General features: G+C 40.5%; 1 protein-coding gene and 1 pseudogene across 1 annotated transcript in view; one reads left to right on the top strand and one right to left on the bottom strand.

Moving 5' to 3' along the window:
* The window catches only part of EFHC2 (EF-hand domain containing 2), a 195,737-nt gene that overhangs the window by 45,937 nt on the left and 129,988 nt on the right, over positions 1-19,812 (top strand). The gene's annotated exons all lie outside the window — the stretch shown is intronic.
* On the bottom strand, positions 10,031-14,083 carry LOC102118328 (putative deoxyribonuclease TATDN2 pseudogene; annotated as a pseudogene).

Below are 19,812 nucleotides of genomic sequence, written 5' to 3'. Positions count from 1 at the left end.
AGAAAAAACAAGGCTTTTCAGTTAGACTGAGAGTTAGAACCTGGATTTACCATCTATTACCTATTTCATCCTGGCCATGTTTTTAACCTCTCTTAGCCTGAGTTCTCTCATCTGTCAAGTGGGAATAACAAAACCCACCTTAGAGTTTCTGTGAGCATCAAATGGGTAATGCATGTCAAATGCCCAGGACATAGTAGTCACGAAGAATTATTTCCTTACATGGGGTGGGGAGAGCAGTTTTCCTAGGGGAAGTGAAGCATAAGCTGGGACTATCCCAGTGCTCATTTGTGCTACAGGATTCTTGCATTTTTCTTTGGGATAAATTCTGGGATTTTCTAGAATAATAAGTTTGGAGATGCTACCACTGAGACCAGTGAGTTCTAAAAAGCAGCTATTAAGCTATCAATGTATTGCTCTTTCCAATTGTCCTGTGCACCATTTATGTTGAAATTAGGGTAGTTCATAAAATCATATATTGTTTAAACAAAAGATTTTGTCATGTCTCTTCTATTTTAGCAAATTTACTTAATGGTCTTTTAGGAGGAAAGGTGATAAATAACTACCTTTTAAATTATTTTTTCATTATTCTGAACTAATAGAAGTCAGTAATAGGCTGCTACAATTGTATTTACATGCCTATTATTCATAACTGTACTCATAGATTTTATACCATGATCCTCTAGGTTCTAGAAATTTCATGCAGGTCCTTTTATGTTTAATTGAAATTCTACTTCCTTTGCAGTCTACCATGTTCCCCCCCTTTTTTTGGCTTAAAATATGAAATATGTTTTGCATGCATTTTACTATTTCTCTTTGATTCTACTTGTTGATATTTTTCATTCAGAATTTCAAAGCATTTATTTTTGTATTTATATTTGCATATCAAAATATTATATTTTAATAGTTTTACATATTAAAACTATTTTCAATTCTGGTCTACTTGGGTTTTATAGTCAGCTTTATGAATTGAAGCTTTGGTTCTTATGGATAGGTAAAGGAGATAATATTATTGTGTGTTCCCAGCTTTCTCCTTTTCCACATACCCTGCCTGCTGAACAAAAATTTGTCTTTGCTCACTCCACTTTTTTCCGCCTCCATGCTCTAAGGATTCTTCTGACTTTTTCCGTTGTTCTTATGCTTTGTGGGATATAGAAAAGGAAGAAGGGGATAGGAGGGAGAGAGAGTGTGAGTGGGAGAGCACTGATGGTGATGAAATGTGAGACTTGTGATAATTGAAAGAGAGAGAAAAGGCTTTTTTGGGGGGGAAGTGTAGATGTGGAGCATAAATTGGATCACCTTTAGATTTTCCTTGGAGGTCTAAGTGAAGATGAAACAGGATTTTCAATTGCTATTAGTTGTTGGGCCTTTTCTTTGAATATACTACCATGCTGAGACTAAGCCACACTGGCTTATTATTTGAATTGCTTCTAAATGTGAACTTACTAAATTATATGTTTTTGTGTATGCTTACACAAATAAGAGAACTGCCATTATCCACCCCTCTCCCAACACCGATCAGTTGACCTAAGTCCTCTTGTTTCCCTCTGAAATCTCCCTTTCATCAGTCTCCTTCTTTCCATGGCCACTGCTGCCATCCTAGTTCATCTTTCACCTGGAGAGTAGCCTCCATTGAAGGCATCCCTGCCTTCAGTATAATTCCCTTTCTCAACTGCCCACTCTGCTACAGAGTTAACTTCCTAAAATGTTTAGACTCCTTTTCATGGCTTAGGGACCACCTATATTTTGGCTCTTGTACCTTTGTAGTCTCATCTCCTTTGCTCCCCCATCACCACTCAACCCTTAGCCACACAAAATGACTTGCAGTACCCCACATACCGAATACTCCTATGCTCCCATAACTTTGCACATACTGTTCCCCTTTGCAGAGAATGCCCTTCCCCTCTTGTCCACTTCCTCCATCTTTCAGCCCATTGAAGACCCATTTCAGATGTTACCTCCACCATGATGCCTTCTGCTTAATACTTTCAGGTGATTGGCAATTTCCTCTCCTTTTGGAGCATTTTCATAAACGTTTATTAGTCTTCTCTGTGTCCTCCACTGAGCAGGAGTGAGTGGAGATTTTGTGGCAGTTCAGGGCATAGTGGTTAAGTTTGTGGCCTCTGAGGCTAGGCAACTGGAGTTCCCAGCTGTCTCATTCTTTTACTTTGAGACGGTGCATAGATTACTTAACCTCCCAAATCTTGACCTCTATAAAATGAGAATCACAGTATTACCTACTTTATTGGTGTTTTGTGAGGAGTAAATGAGATAGAGTATAAAAGTACTTAATACAATGCCTGACCCATTATAAGTACTTAATCAGTGTTGGCTATTTTATTTAGCTTTGAATTCTCAGGCCTTAGCACAACACCTGACACATGGAAGACAACTTGGCAATATATACAGAGCTGCAATATTATTAAGTCTTTCCTAATGGCTTTTAGCTTTTATCTCCAATGCATTACCATTATTTGGAGGTACCATACTCTGTTTTGCAGTTATTTGCATATAGTCTTATTCCCCTTACTTGACTGTGTACCCTTTGTAGCTGGAGAGATTGTCTTATTGAGTGTTGTATCCACTGCACAGAGCTTTGAACTTAGCAGGTATTCTGTGGCTGGTTGGTTTGTATTATTTTCCATCAGTAAGGGAGGCTTTCAGTATGAAATATCCATTTTGTGACTTTGGTTGTTGATGCACTTGTGGGAAATAAATAACATACTTTGGGATCATTAAAATCATCCAATGTATGGGGAGGTCCAATTCATTGGGTAATTCCTAGAATTATAGAACAAATTCTTTGGATTGGAGAACATAAAGGGCATCATATCCAAGCATCTTTCTTTTGATCTTTTGCATGGAATCCAGCCTTTTAAAAATACATAATGTCGGCCGGGCACGGTGGCTCATGCCTGTAATCCCAGCACTTTGGGAGGCTGAGGGGGGTGGATCGTGAGGTCAGGAGATCGAGACCATCCTGGCTAACATGGTGAAAGCCTGTCTCTACTAAAAATACAAAAAATTAGCCGGGCGTGGTGGCGGGCGCCTGTAGTCCCGGCTACTCGGGAGGCTGAGGCAGGAGAATGGCGTGAACCTGGGAGGCAGAGCTTGCAGTGAGCGGAGATTGCATCACTGCATTCCAGCCTGGGTGACAGAGCGAGACTCCGTCTCAAAAAAACAAACAAACAAAACCATAATACCACAAAATGATGGCATGAAGGAGTGTTTTTGCCTTGGCTCTCATATTATTCCTGCTAATTTTACACACACACACACACGCGCACACACACACACAGAGTATACCAAATCTGAAAACTTTTTGAGTGCTAACATGATGCCACAAGTGGAAAATTCTACATCTGCCCTCATGTGATGGGTCACAGTCAAAATACAAGTGCACAACGCAGTTTATTCAGCATCCCAAGGGAAGAAGAAGCCCTCCCAACCCCCTTCACCTACAATATAGATTCTTTGCACATGCCCAGATTCCCCCAAACAAGCATGCCTACAAAGTATAATAAAATGGCACATGTGCAGGCTGGATATGCCAATGGCACGTTCCCCACAATGCCCCGTGTAGGACCAAGACCTTCGTGCATTACTCATTGTGTATTTTTGCTTATTCTCTGCTCTGTGGTGTAAAGATATTGTTGAAAATGTCAAATAGGTCTGAAGATAGCCTTATGGGTAAGAGGAAGGTTTATGTGTATCTGTAGCATAGAAAGTCAAGCTGTGGGGGAAACTGGACAGCAGTGTAAGTGTGAAGTGTCTTACAGGAGTAGTATGGTGTTGGAGTGACCACAATATATGACCTGAAGAAACAGAATGATAAACAGTTGAAGCTCTATGCAAAAGTGATGTATAGAGGTTAACGAAAAGTAGAAAAACACTGCATAAAGCTAAAAACGAAGGTCTTGAACATGTATTGAAAGAGTGAGTCCATCAGTGTCACAGTGAACACGTGCCATTTAATGGTATGCTGATTATGAAACAAGGAAAGAAATGGCAAAAATTTTGCCATTGCTTTCAATGGCAAAAACTGTAATTGTTTTTGCACCAACCTATAATAGCTGAAATGGTTCTAAATCAAGGTGATGATGATGACATTGCTAACTGTAAAAAAAAAAAAAAGTGCCTATAGATGATGTGGTGAAATTGTGATGGGATTATTGGATGACTAGAGCCATATGCATTCATAACAGAACAAGAAACCATGTCAGTTGATAAAATCAGGGGCACTTATGAGACAAAAACCTCTATTAATGAGGCTGATAACTCTGGAGGAAACATTTAAGAAAGCCATCCAGCAGAATGCCTCCTCATCTCTAGAGGACCTATTTCCTGGTCCCTCAACTGCTTCTGATGTTTCTTCCCCCCTAAAAAAATAGAGCATATGAATTAGCTGGGCATGGTGGCGTGTGCCTGTAATCCCAGCTACTCAGGAGGCTGAGGCAGGGGAATTGCTTGAACCTGGGAGGTGGAGGTTGCAGTGAGCCGAGATCACACCACTGCTGCACTCCAGCCTGGGGAACAGAGCGAGACTCTGTCTCAAAAAAAAAAAAAAAAAAAAATGGCCGGGCGCGGTGGCTCAAGCCTGTAATCCCAGCACTTTGGGAGGCCGAGACGGGCGGATCACGAGGTCAGGAGATCGAGACCATCCTGGCTAACACCGTGAAACCCCGTCTCTACTAAAAATACAAAAAACTAGCCGGGCGAGGTGGCGGGCGCCTGTAGTCCCAGGTACTCCGGAGGCTGAGGCAGGAGAATGGCGTAAACCCGGGAGGCGGAGCTTGCAGTGAGCTGAGATCCGGCCACTGCACTCCAGCCCGGGCTACAGAGCAAGACTCCGTCTCAAAAAAAAAGAAAAAAAAAAAAAAAGAAAGAAAAAGAAATACCTGAGACTGGGTAAATGATAAAGAGGTTTAGTTGGCTTATGGTTCTGCAGGCTGTACAGGAAGCATGGCACATCTGCTTATAAGGAGGCCTCAGGAAGCCTCCAATCATGGTAGAAGGCAAAGGGGGAGTGAGGCACTTCACATGGCTGGAGCAGGAAGAAAAGAAAGAGTGGGGAGGTGCCACATACCTTTAAACAACCAGATCTCATGAGAACTCAGTATGGTGAGGATAGTACCAAGGGGGAAATCCACCCCCTTGATCCAATCACCTCCCATCGGGACCCACCTCCAACATTGGGAATTACAATTTGACATGAGATTTGGGTGGGTACACAGATCCAAACCATATCACATGTGAATAAGTGTAAGAAAATGATTGCTTATCCAAAGCATATAGATTCAGTCAGGAATGATGATTATGCCAAATAACCAGATTGTCCATATGAGTGGTTGAGATAGTGACACCTTTGCTTTCTGATGGTTCAATGCACACAACTTTGTTTCATGTGCAAAATCATTAAAAATAGTACATAAAATTATCTTTAGGCTATGTGTATAAGGTGTGTATGAAACATAAATGATTTCTTACTTAGATTTGTGTCCCATCCCCAGGATATCTCATTATGTATATGCAAATATTCCAAAATCTGAAAAACATCTGAAACACTCCGGTCTCAAGAATTTCGGATATGGGGTACTGAAGCTACATATTTCCATACGTGTGTGTGTATATATATGATAAAGGAAAAGTATTATAAAAGATAAAGGAACAATCATATATATATATCCACACAAACACACACACACACATATATATATAATCATTTATATGGTAGGTGTTTTCCATTTCTATTTTTCGTATTGAATGTCAGTTTTCTTGATTCAGTTTATAAAACTCCATGATTAGCAATGTGACATCTGTGGGATAGGGTGACCCCCTTTCTTCTAGTCCTAGTATGATTTTTCCAGGAAGTCTGATTTTAAACAGTGGTTTGGAATCTCTTCTCTTAGTAATATCAAGTGTTTTTTAATTGCTTGCGCAATAGACTCCATAAGGATGTGAAGACTATTTTAGATATGGTTTTGACAGTATTTTCAAGCTTCCAGCTTTGCATCCTACACTGATTTATATATTATTCAGTATTTTTATACATTCATTTTCTCTCCAAAGCCCTGTTATATATACATAATTTTCTTAATTCTTTAAATAGTGCTGTGGTTATCACTGTGGTTAGCAAGTGTTGATTTTCTAATTTTTGCTGAAAGGTTAATCAGTGAACAAAGAGCTTAAGTGGTTTGTACCATTGCTGTAGTTAATTAGTGATGAAGCTACATGAACATTCTAGCATTCTAGCCACTTCCCGTTCCATTTTTATGCATCATAAAATCATGTCTTTTTTTTTTTTTTTTTTTTTTTTTTTTTTTTTTTTTTGAGACGGAGTCTCGCTCTGTAGCCCAGGCTGGAGTGCAGTGGCCGGATCTCAGCTCACTGCAAGCTCCGCCTCCCAGGTTCACGCCATTCTCCGGCCTCAGCCTCCCGAGTAGCTGGGACTACAGGCGCTGCCACCTCACCCGGCTATTTTTTGTATTTCTTAGTAGAGACGGGGTTTCACCGTGTTAGCCAGGATGGTCTCGATCTCCTGACCTCGTGATCCACCCATCTCGGCCTCCCAAAGTGCTGGGATTACAGGCTTGAGCCACCGCGCCCGGCCAAAATCATGTCTTATGCAGACGAGTAAAACTAAATTTCATGAATGCTTACATTGCCCATACAGGTGCATTTTATCTTAAACCGTAGATTTAGTCATGACAATTTGAGTATCAATTATAAATAGGTTTATGATATTTTTGTGATACAAAAATATTCTTTGGAAGTCATCCCTCTGTAATTTACCTTTTTTGTTATTCATTTATGCAACTTACCTTTGTTGACCACCTCTTATGTTCAACATGCTAAATGAGATTCAGGTTTGTATAACTTGAGTTTTCTTAAAATAAGATACGCCTATATAAACACAGTATCCATAGGAACATAAATTTATCAAAAAATGAAGTGAGAGGGAAAAAAATAAGAATTTGGAGTGAGATTATAACTTGAGCATTGGTATTTAGATGGTACCCCCACCTCCACAATCCCAATTGAAATCACTGCAAAATTTTAAAATGTGGAGAAACTAAATTAGTGTTGGAGGCCAGGGAGGGGTTCCATCTTCATGTTGCAAACTTTTAAGAGTTTCCACCTGATATAGTGCAGATGGGATCATAATGAAAGAATATACCCAAACCAACTTGCAATTTCACTTCCCGAGAAAGTCACAAGAATCGATTTGGGGGTTAGGACAACCTGTAGGGGTTTCCACCTGGTTCACTTTCACAACTATTGATGGCGTAAGAGTGTCACTAGGAGGCCCAGAAATATAGTCACACTGAAGTCAAAGCAGGCCCTGCATTCGGGCTTTTCTCTGATGGAACAGGCAATGGCATACAAAGGACTGGCCACTCTTCCTGGAGTGGAGGTTGGGTCAATTCATAAAATGTTTATATGGAAAATTAGAAGGTTTTCCTGCTGGGGACTACCCATGGTTCCAGCTCCCTTCCTACTTCTCTTGACCACTCTATATGAATTTATATTAACCAGAGAGGAGGGATCTAAGAACATTAGGATAGATGGTGAAGGGAGTGAAAGAAAACCCACCCACCCACCCTATTTTGTGGAAAACACCAGCCTAGATAGACTGCTCTTTGTTCAGGATTGAACAAAGAAACTTAAGGTTTCTGAAAAGATTCTACAACATAAATGGAGAACATAGTATTCAAAAGACAGAGGAAGAAAAATACTTATTTTAAAAGGATGTTTTCTACAGAAAAAATAAATATTTTTGTTAACAACGTGCTTTGTGTAAGGAAGTATAAAACACAAAGTGAGAAGTAAAAGCAAATTAAAATATTATTGAATGAGACTGCAGTCAAAGGGAGATTGCTGAAGAAGTATAAAATGTGAGGAATCTAAAAATGCATTATATGTGGTAAAGAAAAATATTAAAACTGGGAGAATGGGATGAGTGATGGAAAAGGTAAACTTGAGAAATTATCCTGAAATGCAATGGAAAAAGATAACAGAGCAATGAGATAATGGCAGGTTGGACAGAGGATGGAGCTCTAACATGCAGACAATTGTTCCTAAAGAATTAAAGGTTAGATTAAAAGCAACCAAATTGATTAAGCATACCATAAGAAAACAATAAAAACAAAAGCAACTTTCTGGATTATAGAAAGACGTAGACCGGCAGATAGAATACTTATTCTGTACCAGAGAAAATAAAAAAAGAGATCAATAATTAGATCTATCCTGACAAATTTTCAAGGATAAAGCAAGGAAATTACCAAGCATCAGGACAGAAAAAGTAATTTAACCCTCAAAGGAGAAGTTGACTTCGGAATTCTCAGCAATACTAAATGCCAAAAGACAATGAAGCAATATCTATAACTTTTAGGGGAAAATGTCTGTGACTTAGAAAATCTAGACTCAGCCAGGGTGTTATCATTAGTGAAAGCAGCAGTAAGATCTCAGTTATATAATTTATCACAAATATGCTATCCACATACTTTTCCTGAAAAAGTTGCTTAATTGCTAGCCAATTAAGAGATAAAGCAAATTAAACAGTTCAACCATGGGGAGGTAATGAAATAAAAGGATTAGTGGTGAGTAGTGGAAAGAAACATATATAATAGGTCATGAAATAGAAATAAAATTCAAAACATGACATAAACATTTTGAATATTTATTGAAAGATAAAAGAATAACAATCATAAAATGAGCCCCAAATGCAAGATAGGGATAGAAAAAAATATATAAATTATTTAGAAGAATATGCAATTTAACAGAGCTATATGGTCACAACTGTGTCAAGGAAAGACATCAACAACAGTGGGGTTCTAGATAATAGAAATGCCATATACTTTTTCCTGTTACTATTTCCATATTTTTGTAATACATTTGTATTTTTATAGTGTGTAAAGTAAACTTTATCAAAATAAAAAAATCCATGTATACAGCAGAGTTATAATTACAGACACATTTGTGATATTGACTGCTTTGTTCTTGTTCTCCAAATTAAAAATAAATTAAGCATTTAGCTTAGGACATTAGAAAATACACAATAAAATAGACATCAGAGAACAGAAAGAAAAACAAATTTCAAAGCACAATTTTATGTATCAGTAACAATAGTTTTGAAAAAGCACATGCTGTCTGAGTTGATCATTTAAAACAAATAGAATTAAACCTAAACAAAAAATACAGAAAACAATATATTTAAATCATAAACTCAGAGGAAGTAGAATGCATAGCTATGCTAACTATGAAGTGAATAGTATTAACTAGCAAAACTGATGTAAGTACAGTGCTGGAATTTGCCAGTAACTATGGAAATATTAGAGAAAACTGCCAAAGAGCTACTCCAAATGTTAGTGATTGTCTCTAAGTGGGTAGCATTATGGGCTATTTTACTCCCTCTTGGCATGTTTTTTTTTTTTTAATTTTTACTTTTTACTCTTTTCTCCACTACAAGCTACTTTAATTCTTTGAACAATTTTTTCCATGTGGGTAAACTGTTACCATATTTTCCTATTAAGAAATATTTTCAATAGATTTTTTTTCTACAATAAATTTTACTGAAAACATTTGGTTCATTAATTTTTGTCTACATGAATGCTGTCCATCATGGCTTTTGACAATCTGAGTTTTCTTAATGATCACATTTCTACCAAAATCAATTTTCCTGAGTCAAATTTTTTATATCCAGATTTTGCCAATATTTGACTCTTCTATTGATTTTTAAAAAATCAATTTTACCATGTGCATTTTCCCTTCTGTTGCTTTTGTTTGGGTTTTTAAAAAATCACATTTATATTTTTGCTTGTCTCAAAAATTTTTAATAAGCAGGTATGAATTTTGAAGTTAGATATAATAAAAACCAACTGAAAAAGCAAATCCCTCTGTCTCCCATGACAAAGTAGGCAGGTTTGTTTCTTTTGAGCTTTAAGGTAGAAATAGCTGCCTTTCTAAAATTTAAGTGAAGCGAAATGTCGACATGCCCTGAAAGGACTGCCAAGGTTCAGGGAGCCTGTTAATGGGCCTTGAGAGGCTCTGCGACTCTGGACTAATGACCTAGGGACCACTAAGAGTAAACTGAATTTCTAGATTACCGGCTACCTTCACAGCTCTCTGATGCCTCCAGGATGGGAGAGTAGACACACCAAATGCCAGACAAATAAATGCTAAATAGTAATTCTTTGAGGTTCAATGGAATATCTATCACTTACATAGCAAACTATTTACAAAATGTCACAAATTTTGCATATTTGCATTGCAAGATTTTACTAGTAACATGAGTAGGTGCACTGTTCTTTACGTCACTCATGGAATAAGTAAATGAAGATTGTGCTTTTTGATTTAGACCACTCTTTATATACTACACTGAGAACTACATTGCTCGCTCCTCTTCCTAAAGAAATAAAGGTGAATTACAGCAAGGTTCTCTCCTGCATGTTAGAAACACTGTAGAGTATAATACTTGCATTTGCCACACAGAAATGCAGGGAGAGAGGAGCAGGTTGGAAAAGTATTTTTCCCATCTAAAATTTAAAAAAATTTTGATAGAAAAATTTTTTTGGAAAGGAAAACTCATTGTGTGTATATCTTGCTTACCTTGTTCTGTGTATTCTTACGTTTTTTTATTTAAAACATTTTTTTTTTTTAGAGACGGGATTCTCTATGTTGCCTAGGCTGGTTTCAAACTCCTGGGCTCAAATGATCCACTCGCTTCGGTCTCCCAAATTGCTGGGATTATAGGCGTGAGCCACTGCGCCCGGCCTATTTTTTATTAAAAAACATTTTTTTTTTTTTTTAGAGATGGGAGTTTCACTCTGTTGCCAGGCTGGAGTGCAGTGGTGTGATTATAGCTCACTGTAGCCTGACACTCCTGGATTCAAGTGATCCTCCCACCTCAGCCTCCCACATAGCTGGAATTACAGGCGCGTGCCACCACACCCAGCTGTTGTTTTTTGTTTTTGTTTTTTTTTTGTAGAGACAAGGTTTCACTATGTTGCCCAGGCTGGTATCGAATTCCTGGGCTCAAGTGATCCGCCCGCCTCGGCCTCCCAAAGTGCTGGAATTACAGGCGTGAGCCACCACGCCCGACCGATTTTTAAATTTCTTAAATAGAATTCCTATAATATACAAATACAAAAATCACCTACCCCACTTTTAAAATTCTACATTTTTTTAAAGACAAGTAGGAGGGTGACTTTATTCACCAAGTGATCAAAAGCAGGCTGCAGAGGACAGGGATTTAGATCGGGAAACTCTTTGTATTCTATCAAGCTCTCTACTGGCTACCTTAAGGCATTTTTGCTGGGAAGAAAAACCTTAATAACATCAAGGGCAGTTTACCTTAACCCTCCTTCCATCCCATTGTACCCCACCCTACCAGCCAGAAGCAGAAGTCTTATGAAAAAGTTTTGAGGAAAATATCCTGTCCTAGTTTACTCCATTCCAACGAATTCTTCAAATACATCCTTGACCCGGGACATAGGCAGAGTTCAAATCTAGTCTATATGTTTTGTCAGGCTACCAGTCTCCTTTCTTGGGAAGACTCCTGACTGTGCCTTTTCTGTTTAAAGATGGTAGAGGCGACGGGTGTTCTCCCGCAAGATGGCCAAGGTGTGCGAGAGCGAGAGATCTTTGATTCTGGCAATCTCTCGCACCGTATGCAGGGCCAGGCCTGGGTGGGCATACTGGCAACAGCTTTTGGAAACCCAGCGAGGGAGGAAGAAGGGAGCATCGGTTTCTACGATAATTCTCTCTAGCGGGATCTTTTTCACAGTTTCTCGGGCTTGGTCAGCAGAAGAGTAAGTCAGAATTGCCGTGAAGCCCACATACAGGTTGGGAAAGTGGTTCAACAGCGGCTCGATGACTGGGTAACTGCCAGTGAAGCAATGCCGGTGTATCTTGTGGTCAGAGGGCACATATTTTTTCAAGATGCCCAGTAGGTCTTCATCGGCTTCTCGGCAGTGGATCATCATGGGCTTCTTTAGAGAGACAGCCAGCCGCAGCTGTCTCTCAAACACCTTCTGCTGCTCTGGGACATGCGTGGTACACTTACTGGAGTAATCCAAGCCCATTTCTCCAAATGCCACAGCCTTGGGGTGTCGTAACGCTTTTAAAATATTTCTTTCTTGATAGTTGTTATAATAATGGGCAAAATGAGGGCGACAGCCAAAGGCCCCCCAAACCAGATCATCTTTCAACTGATCCTCCCACAGGTCATCACTTAGGTTTTGAGGATTGCAGAAGCAAGAAATGCAGCCCTGAAATTCCTTGGGGAAGGTGTTGCTATAAATTTTTCTGAATTTGGCAAAGGTGCCTTTGAAAGGCAGCCTGGAATACAGCAAGTCCAAATGACAGTGGGTATCAATGAAACCCTGTTGCTTTGGCTGCCAGAGGGTCCTTGGCGGAAAGCTAGATGCATCTCCTCCATAAGGACGTCGTAATGTCTCCTGTTGATATGCTCTCTCCTCCTTCGCCTCTGCTTCCACATTTCTGGAGTAGTAAAATAAGGAAGAATTCTTGGATCTGCCTTCCTCTGTCATCTTCAGATCTCTGGACGTGTTTTGGGAGCTCACTGGAAAACTGGTGGAATAATCACTCAGGAAACTCTGGTGGCTGCTCCTCTCACCCTGGAATATGTTGTTCTTGCTTCTGCTGCTGCTGCTGCTGCTGCTGCAGCTGCTCTTCCCAGCCTGTAATGTGTTACTGCTGCTGCCCAGGGAGGGAGAGCAAGAAGACTTGGTATTGCTGAACCAAGAGCTGGTGTAGTCATGCCAAGGACTATAATGAGGTGGAAAAGTGGTATAGTCAGTGGCGTAGTATGGCGGCTCTGACACTACAGGGAGACACAGTGAGAATGGCTTCTCTTCAGAGAATATAACTGTGGTTCCACCTACATCAGACCAGTCACTCCCTGAAGAGGGGCGCTCAATCACCATCTTTTCTTTGTGATTTTGGATTACTGAATGGGAGTTACAGTCATCCAGAAAATTTAAAGGCGGAGAGCATTTTTCACAAATGACTCTACTTTGTTTATTAGGTCGCCCCTCACTGAATTTCTTAGGAGGACTAACAGTCACCCTCTTGTCATAGGAGCTGCTCATCTCTGGGGCTGACTCTTTCTCTTTTTGAGGAGCAAAGATAGTGGCATTCCTGGCTGCTCTTTCTGCATAGTAGGGACACTGTCCTAGGCTTGATTGTGAGCTAGTGACAGCCTCTTCTTTGCCTTTTGGCATGTCATCTTCCAGGATCTCCTGGAGAACCCTCAGAGGCAATGAAGCATCACAATCCTGAGGTCTGCCCTTCCTGTTCTGGAACTTGTCTGGTTCCTCAGTTTCATTTTGACCCTCACTTCCAGCTGCAAATTGAGGGTTCATGAAATTATAGGAGCTATGTTTGGAATTAATGTTAAGGCTGTAGATGCCCTCCTCCAGAGAAGCCATTTCTTTTAGAAAGGGGCTGGCAGACTGCATTGGGGATCACAAGGACGAAAGGAACCCCAAATGTTCCAAATTAGGCAGTCTTTGGAGCCGGCCCTAATCACGCCAGTGGCTGAGGAATGGGAGGAGGAGGAGAAAGAATTTCTGTGGCAGGATGAACCTCAGGAAAAACACTGTGTGCAGGCCACAAAGTACTCCTTTGGGGCTTTCAGGCCTTTGGGGCCTCTGTCCCCTTCCACACCACGTTACTGAGCTCCCCGGGGCACCTGTGTTTGCCGCAAACCACGTTACTGAGCTCCGCGGGGCGCCTGTGTTTGCTGGGGGATCCTACCTAAGTGCCGCTCCGATGGTACTTTTCCGCGTGCTGACAGGCCCGAGCCAGAGGGCCCTGAGGCCACTCCGGCGCCTCAGGAACGTTTCCTCCTTTTTTCAACTGTCTATCACAGTTCTCCGTGTTCTAGAGATGCCAAAGTCCTTCCACGATTATTTCAAAGTGCTTTGGAGAAGTCCTAAGAATGCAGGCCCAGTATGGCGTCCGAGCCCACACCGTACTCCTAAGACTGCCCCAAATGGTCTGATTTTGCGCTGTGCAACTTCCCGGATGTTATTAAAAAAAAAAAAAAAAAAAAGAAAAGTGCTTCCGGGGAGTCAAAGTGCTTCCGGGGAGTCAAAGTGCTTCTGGGGGGTCAAAGTGTTTCCTATCGACCGGGCGCCCTGGCTCACGCCTGTAATCCCAGCACTTTGGGACGCCAAGGCGGGTGGATCATGAGGTCAGGAGATGGAGACCATCCTGGCTAACATGGTGAAACCCTGTCTTTTGTATTAAAAATACAAAAAATTAGCCAGGCATGGTGGCGGGCGCCTGTAGTCCCAGCTACTCGGGAGGCTGAGGCAGGAGAATGGCGTGAACCCGGGAGGCGGAGCTTGCAGCGAGCCGAGATAGCGCCACTGCACTGCAGCCTGGGCGACAGAGCCAGACTCCGTCTCAAAAACAAACAAAGTGCTTCTGATCAAAACTCTTACTTTTGGCCGGGCGCGGTGGCTCAAGCCTGTAATCCCAGCACTTTGGGAGGCCGAGACGGGCGGATCACAAGGTCAGGAGATCGAGACCAGCCTGGCTAATACGGTGAAACCCCGTCTCTACTAAAAAATACAAAAAAAAAACTAGCCGGGTGAGGTGGCGGCCGCCTGTAGTCCCAGCTACTCGGGAGGCTGAGGCAGGAGAATGGCGTAGACCCGGGAGGCGGAACTTGCAGTGAGCTGAGATGCGGCCACTGCACTCCAGCCTGGGCGACAGAGCGAGACTCCGTCTCAAAAAAAAAAAAAAAAAAAAAAACTCTTACTTTTGGTTTGGAATACAAGGCCCGTTGGAGATGTCAGAGTTCATGAAATGACAACAAGACACTTTAGGGATCACACACAGGGTGCCCCTGGGTGGGCTACTGGCCTAGAGGCCCTGATCCCCAACGGCCAGCTGGAGGACAGAGCAGAACACAGTATAGAAGCAGAGTTGGGAAGCCTGCCCAGCCCCCATCACCTCGCCCACCAGCCTGGGTCAGGGCACCAGCCCGCTCCATCTAAGGGCAACACTCACCCGCCACCCCCCCCCACGCCCCTCCTTTACCACGCCTCTTTTCACTGCCCAGCCACGTGTCTACCGGAGCTGCCGCCATTACATGCTTTTTGTTCCTCCCCTCCACCCTCAGTTTTTTCAAAAAACGTAGTTGTGGTTTATAGAGCATAGTTTAAAAATGTAGTTTTAAAAAACATAGTTATGACCGTGGTATATAACAATTTTCAGTCTTGTGGTTCCCCCCCCCCCCCCCCACGGAGACGGAGTCTCAGTCTGTCGCCCAGGCTGGAGTGCAGTAGCGTGATCTCGGCTCACTGAAACCTCCACCTCCTGGATTCGAGCTATTCTCCTGCCTCAGCCTCCCAAGTAGCTGGGACTGCAGGCTCGTGCCACCATGCCAGGCTTATTTATTTATTTATTTATTTATTTATTAGAGACGGGGTTTCACCATGTTGGGCAGGCTGGTCTCAAGTAGCTGGGACTGCAGGCTCGTGCCACCATGCCAGGCTTATTTATTTATTTATTTATTTATTTATTTATTTATTAGAGACGGGGTTTCACCATGTTGGGCAGGCTGGTCTCAAACTGATCTACCCGCCTCGGCCTCCCAAAGTGCTGGGATTACAGGTGTGAGCCACTGCGCCCGGCCCAGTCCTGTGTTTTATTCACTTAACATTACTGTATAGCCTCAGTATTTTTCTTATTGCCTCATGTTTTTCAAAAACATCTTGCTGGTGTCTTTATAATACTCCATGGAGAACGTAGATGTGCCGTAATTCACCAAGCTCTTCCCTTTTTGTTAACTCTTCAGGTCCCCTTATTCTACCTTTTTTTTTTTTTTTTTTAAATGATAAAAAGCTGCAAAGAACATCTTTGCACATCTAATTTTTTTCTGTATTTTGGGTTGTTTCTTTGGACTACGTGCCAGGAAATGGAGTTCCTGAGAGGAGGTAGGAATTTTAAATTGGTTCCTCATAGCGTTACATTGCCGCAGAAGAATTGTACTAACTTAAAATCTCATCCATGATGAATGGTCCATTTAATAGGAGAAACACACACATAAACCTGATGCCTCGTTGTTATTTTAATTTGCACTTAATCTGACAGTTTCTTAGAGTGAACTTCTTTTTATTTGTTGACCTTCTCATGAATTTTGTTTATGCTCTTTTCCCATTTCTCTTTTAGGGTCTTTAAAAAATTAATTTAAAAATGTTTATAAAATTAAAGTTTAGCCATATTTTCTAAAATTTTTTGTTAGCATGTTTTTGTTTATATTTTAGTATATCAAAGTTATAACTTATTTATGTAGTTAAATTTTAATTTTTAAAAATGTTTTCTTTCTCTTTTTCTCCCAAGCCTGCAATGTCATTCCTCCTTCTGAGGCTTGACACGTATTAATTTTTTTGGAAGGTGAAAGGTATTGATTTATTATATTTAAGCCAATACTTCATCTGATATTTGGGTTGGATTTTACAGGGAGCTATACACTGATGCTTTTCCAAGTTGGTACTTTTTTGATTATTGATATATGACTCCTCTTTCATTATGTGTTAAATTCCTGTTAATAGAGTCTATTTCCAGGCCTTCTATTCTTTTACACCTACTATGTCTCTTGTTATTCTGGTATTGCACTACTTTAATAATTGAACTATTATATTAAGGTATAAAGTCTGAGAGAGCTGTATCTCCTTCATTACACTCAAATTTTATAACTATCTTTAATAGGCTGAACTGTTTATTTTATCAGGTAGACTTAAAAAAATAATTCTAGGCCAGACCCGGTGGCTCACACCTGTAATCCCAGCACTTTGGAAGGCCGAGGCGGGTGGATCACCTGAGGTCAGGAGTTTGAGACCAGCCTGGCCAACATGGTGAAACCGTCTCTTCTAAAAATATAAAAGTTAGCTGGGTGTGGAGACGTGCACCTGTAGTCCCGGCTACTTGGGAGGCTGAGGCAGGAGAATCACTTGAACCCGGGAGGCAGAGGTTGCAGTAAGTCCAGGTCGCACCACTGCACTCCAGCCTGGGTAATAGAGTGAGACTTCATCTCATAAATAATAATAATAATGATAATAATAATAATAATAATAATTCTAAGTCCCTCCAAAATGACATTGAAATACCCACTTGAAAAGTTGTTTTAGTCTCTACTTATCCAGAATATACTTCACCTATCCTTTTAGTCAAGCTCTTCTATTCATGTATCTTCTAGTAAATCGTTTTAGAGTTTTATCTGGGTCAGAGTTTTTATTAAAACTATTTTTAAGTATTTTGTAATTTTTTATTATGAACATACTTTCCCCCCACTGTATGGTCTAGCTGGTTATTGCTGACACATAAGAATATTTTAAATTCAGGTATGGTTGTACTGAAATCTTTGTTAGTTTTTCAGCCTTTGTCTACATCATTATTTTATCTACCCATAATGATAATTTTTGTCTCTTTCTTGCTAATATTTTTACTTCATATCTTTCTACATTGTCAGTGCTTTTAAAAACAATATTAAATAATGATGCTAGTAGGGGCATTATTGTTCTGTTCTGATTTTGGTAGGCTCATATTTTAATTAAGTATTATGTTAGATATTTAGGCTGTTGTTTTAAAGCAGATCCTTTTGTAATCTTGTTAAGGAACTACCCCTTGCATTTAAAAATGTATGTGGTAGGAAATGGTGTGAGATCATTATATATATGCTCATATTTCCTAATTGGGAAACATGTTGGCATCTGTGAGTAAAATGCTGTTTTTTTGTGTGTATAGGTGGCTTGTAACTGTTACAGACTATTGAATTCTGTTTGCTTGTATTTTACTTAGGATCTTTCTTCTATAAATCATAAGTAGTGAAAGTGCTCTGTAGCAGTAGTTCTCAACTCTCGCTTGCAGTTTGTAATCACTTGGGGAGCTTTAAAAATTACTGATGCCTAGGCCCACCCGGAGAGAATCTGATTTCTCTCTCTCTGTGTGTGTGTGTGTGTGTGTGTGTGTGTGTGTGTGTGTGTGTGTGTGTTTAGGGGATGGTGGATGTCTGTGGTCGGGGTGGGGATGCTGGTGGTGGGGACAGTGTGGCCAGTGCATCAGGATTTTTAAAAGCTCTATAGGTGATTCTAAGGTGTAGCAGGGTGAGAACTATTGTTTTACAGTTACTTTTTTTTCATGGTACATCTATTAGGCATAGGAATTCACCTTCGTAGCTGTCCATCTTTTTTTGGTATCCTGGGGAGTTATATAATTTGGTGATTTTCTTTTCCTTGAAAGTTTGAACAAATTCATTAGTAAGTCATCCTGGTTGGAGGCTTTATTGGGGCAATTCTTTGGTTACTTTTTTTCACTTCTTACTTGGTTATTAGCGTATTCATTGTGTTTTTGATAAGTCACGGTTCGTACAGAACATCACTTATTTAATTGCAATTTTAAAATTCATTTTCATATGTTTGCATGATTATTATAAAATAATTTATCTTATAGTTTATATCTTATAATTACATCTCTGTCATGCACAATCTCATTTCTCATTTTATTTATATTTTTCTTGCCGAGCTTTCTAAAATCTTATCTCTTTTATTTATTTAAAAAGTCCTTGGGTTTATTTATTGTAGTTGTTTTTCTTCTTTCAAATTTATATATCCATACTATCTTTTTTGCTTCCTGTTTTTCTTATGACAAATTTTTGCTTTTTCAAAACCTTTCGTTTGTTGTTTTGAGGTAGTCTCATTCTTTCGCCTGGGCTGGAGTGCAGTGGCACGATCATGGCTCACTGCAACCTCTGCCTCCTGGGTTCAAGTGATTCTCCTGCCTCAGCCTCCTGAGTAGCTGGGATTACAGGCATGCACCACCAGGCCCAGCTAGTTTTTTTGTATTTTTACTAGAGACGGGGTTTCACCATGTTGGACAGACTGGTCTTGAACTCTTGACCTCAGGTGATCTGCCCGCCTTGGCCTTTCAAAAAGTGCTGGGATTACAGGCGTGAGCCACCGCGCCCGGCTTTAAAAGCTTTTGTTTGAATCATTGCTCACTGATTCTAAACTCTGGCTATGTTTCAGAATTATCTGGGGAGAGTAGGAAAGAAAAAGGTATTTTGTACTTGCCTATCTCAAGGTTCATGGTTGAGACCTCTATAACAAAAGACAGATTAACAAGAGAAAAGCATACAAATTTGTTTAACGAAAGGTTGAGGAGACATGGAGCCTTCAGAAATGATCCAAAGAAACAGGAGAAAACTGTATTTTTGTGAACAGTCATGTAGAACTATGATTGGAGGACAAAAGGATATGATCTAATGGTAATAAACTGGGGGGAACTTACAATAGCAAGACTTGTTTGTGCAGATTTTTTTTCTTCATCCCTATGTGACACTCCTTTCCTCTGGTTATAGGGCAGGACACCTGTCACATGCGAGTCTATAGGGAAGGAGGAAGGGAGAAGGTCAGACAATGACCTTCCTAGGTTTTATGACCTGCCTCCAGGGAGAATGATGAGAAGGTCAGAGAGAACTTCCTGCTTCTACCTTTTTCTCAAATGCTAAGGTGCCATATGCCTCGGCATATTTGCTGAGGTAACATGTCCTGAACCCCATCAGTAGCTTTTAAAAAATAGTAATAGTCCCCTCCCCAAGGTTTTGATTTAATTTATTTAGGCAAGGTCTGAGTTTTTTGTTTGTTTGTTTGTTTGTTTTTCACGGAACGTCACTCTGTCGTCGCTCAGGCTGGAGTGCAGTGACGCAATCTTGGCTCACTGCAACCTCTGCCTCCCAGGCTCCAGTGATTCTCCTGCCTCAGCCTCCTGAGTAGCTGGGAT

This window comes from Macaca fascicularis, chromosome X (genome assembly GCF_037993035.2).
Source record: "Macaca fascicularis isolate 582-1 chromosome X, T2T-MFA8v1.1".
Classification (NCBI taxonomy): domain Eukaryota; kingdom Metazoa; phylum Chordata; class Mammalia; order Primates; family Cercopithecidae; genus Macaca; species Macaca fascicularis.
Note: the sequence above shows the minus strand (reverse complement) of the source record. Positions and strands in the feature narration are given on the sequence as shown.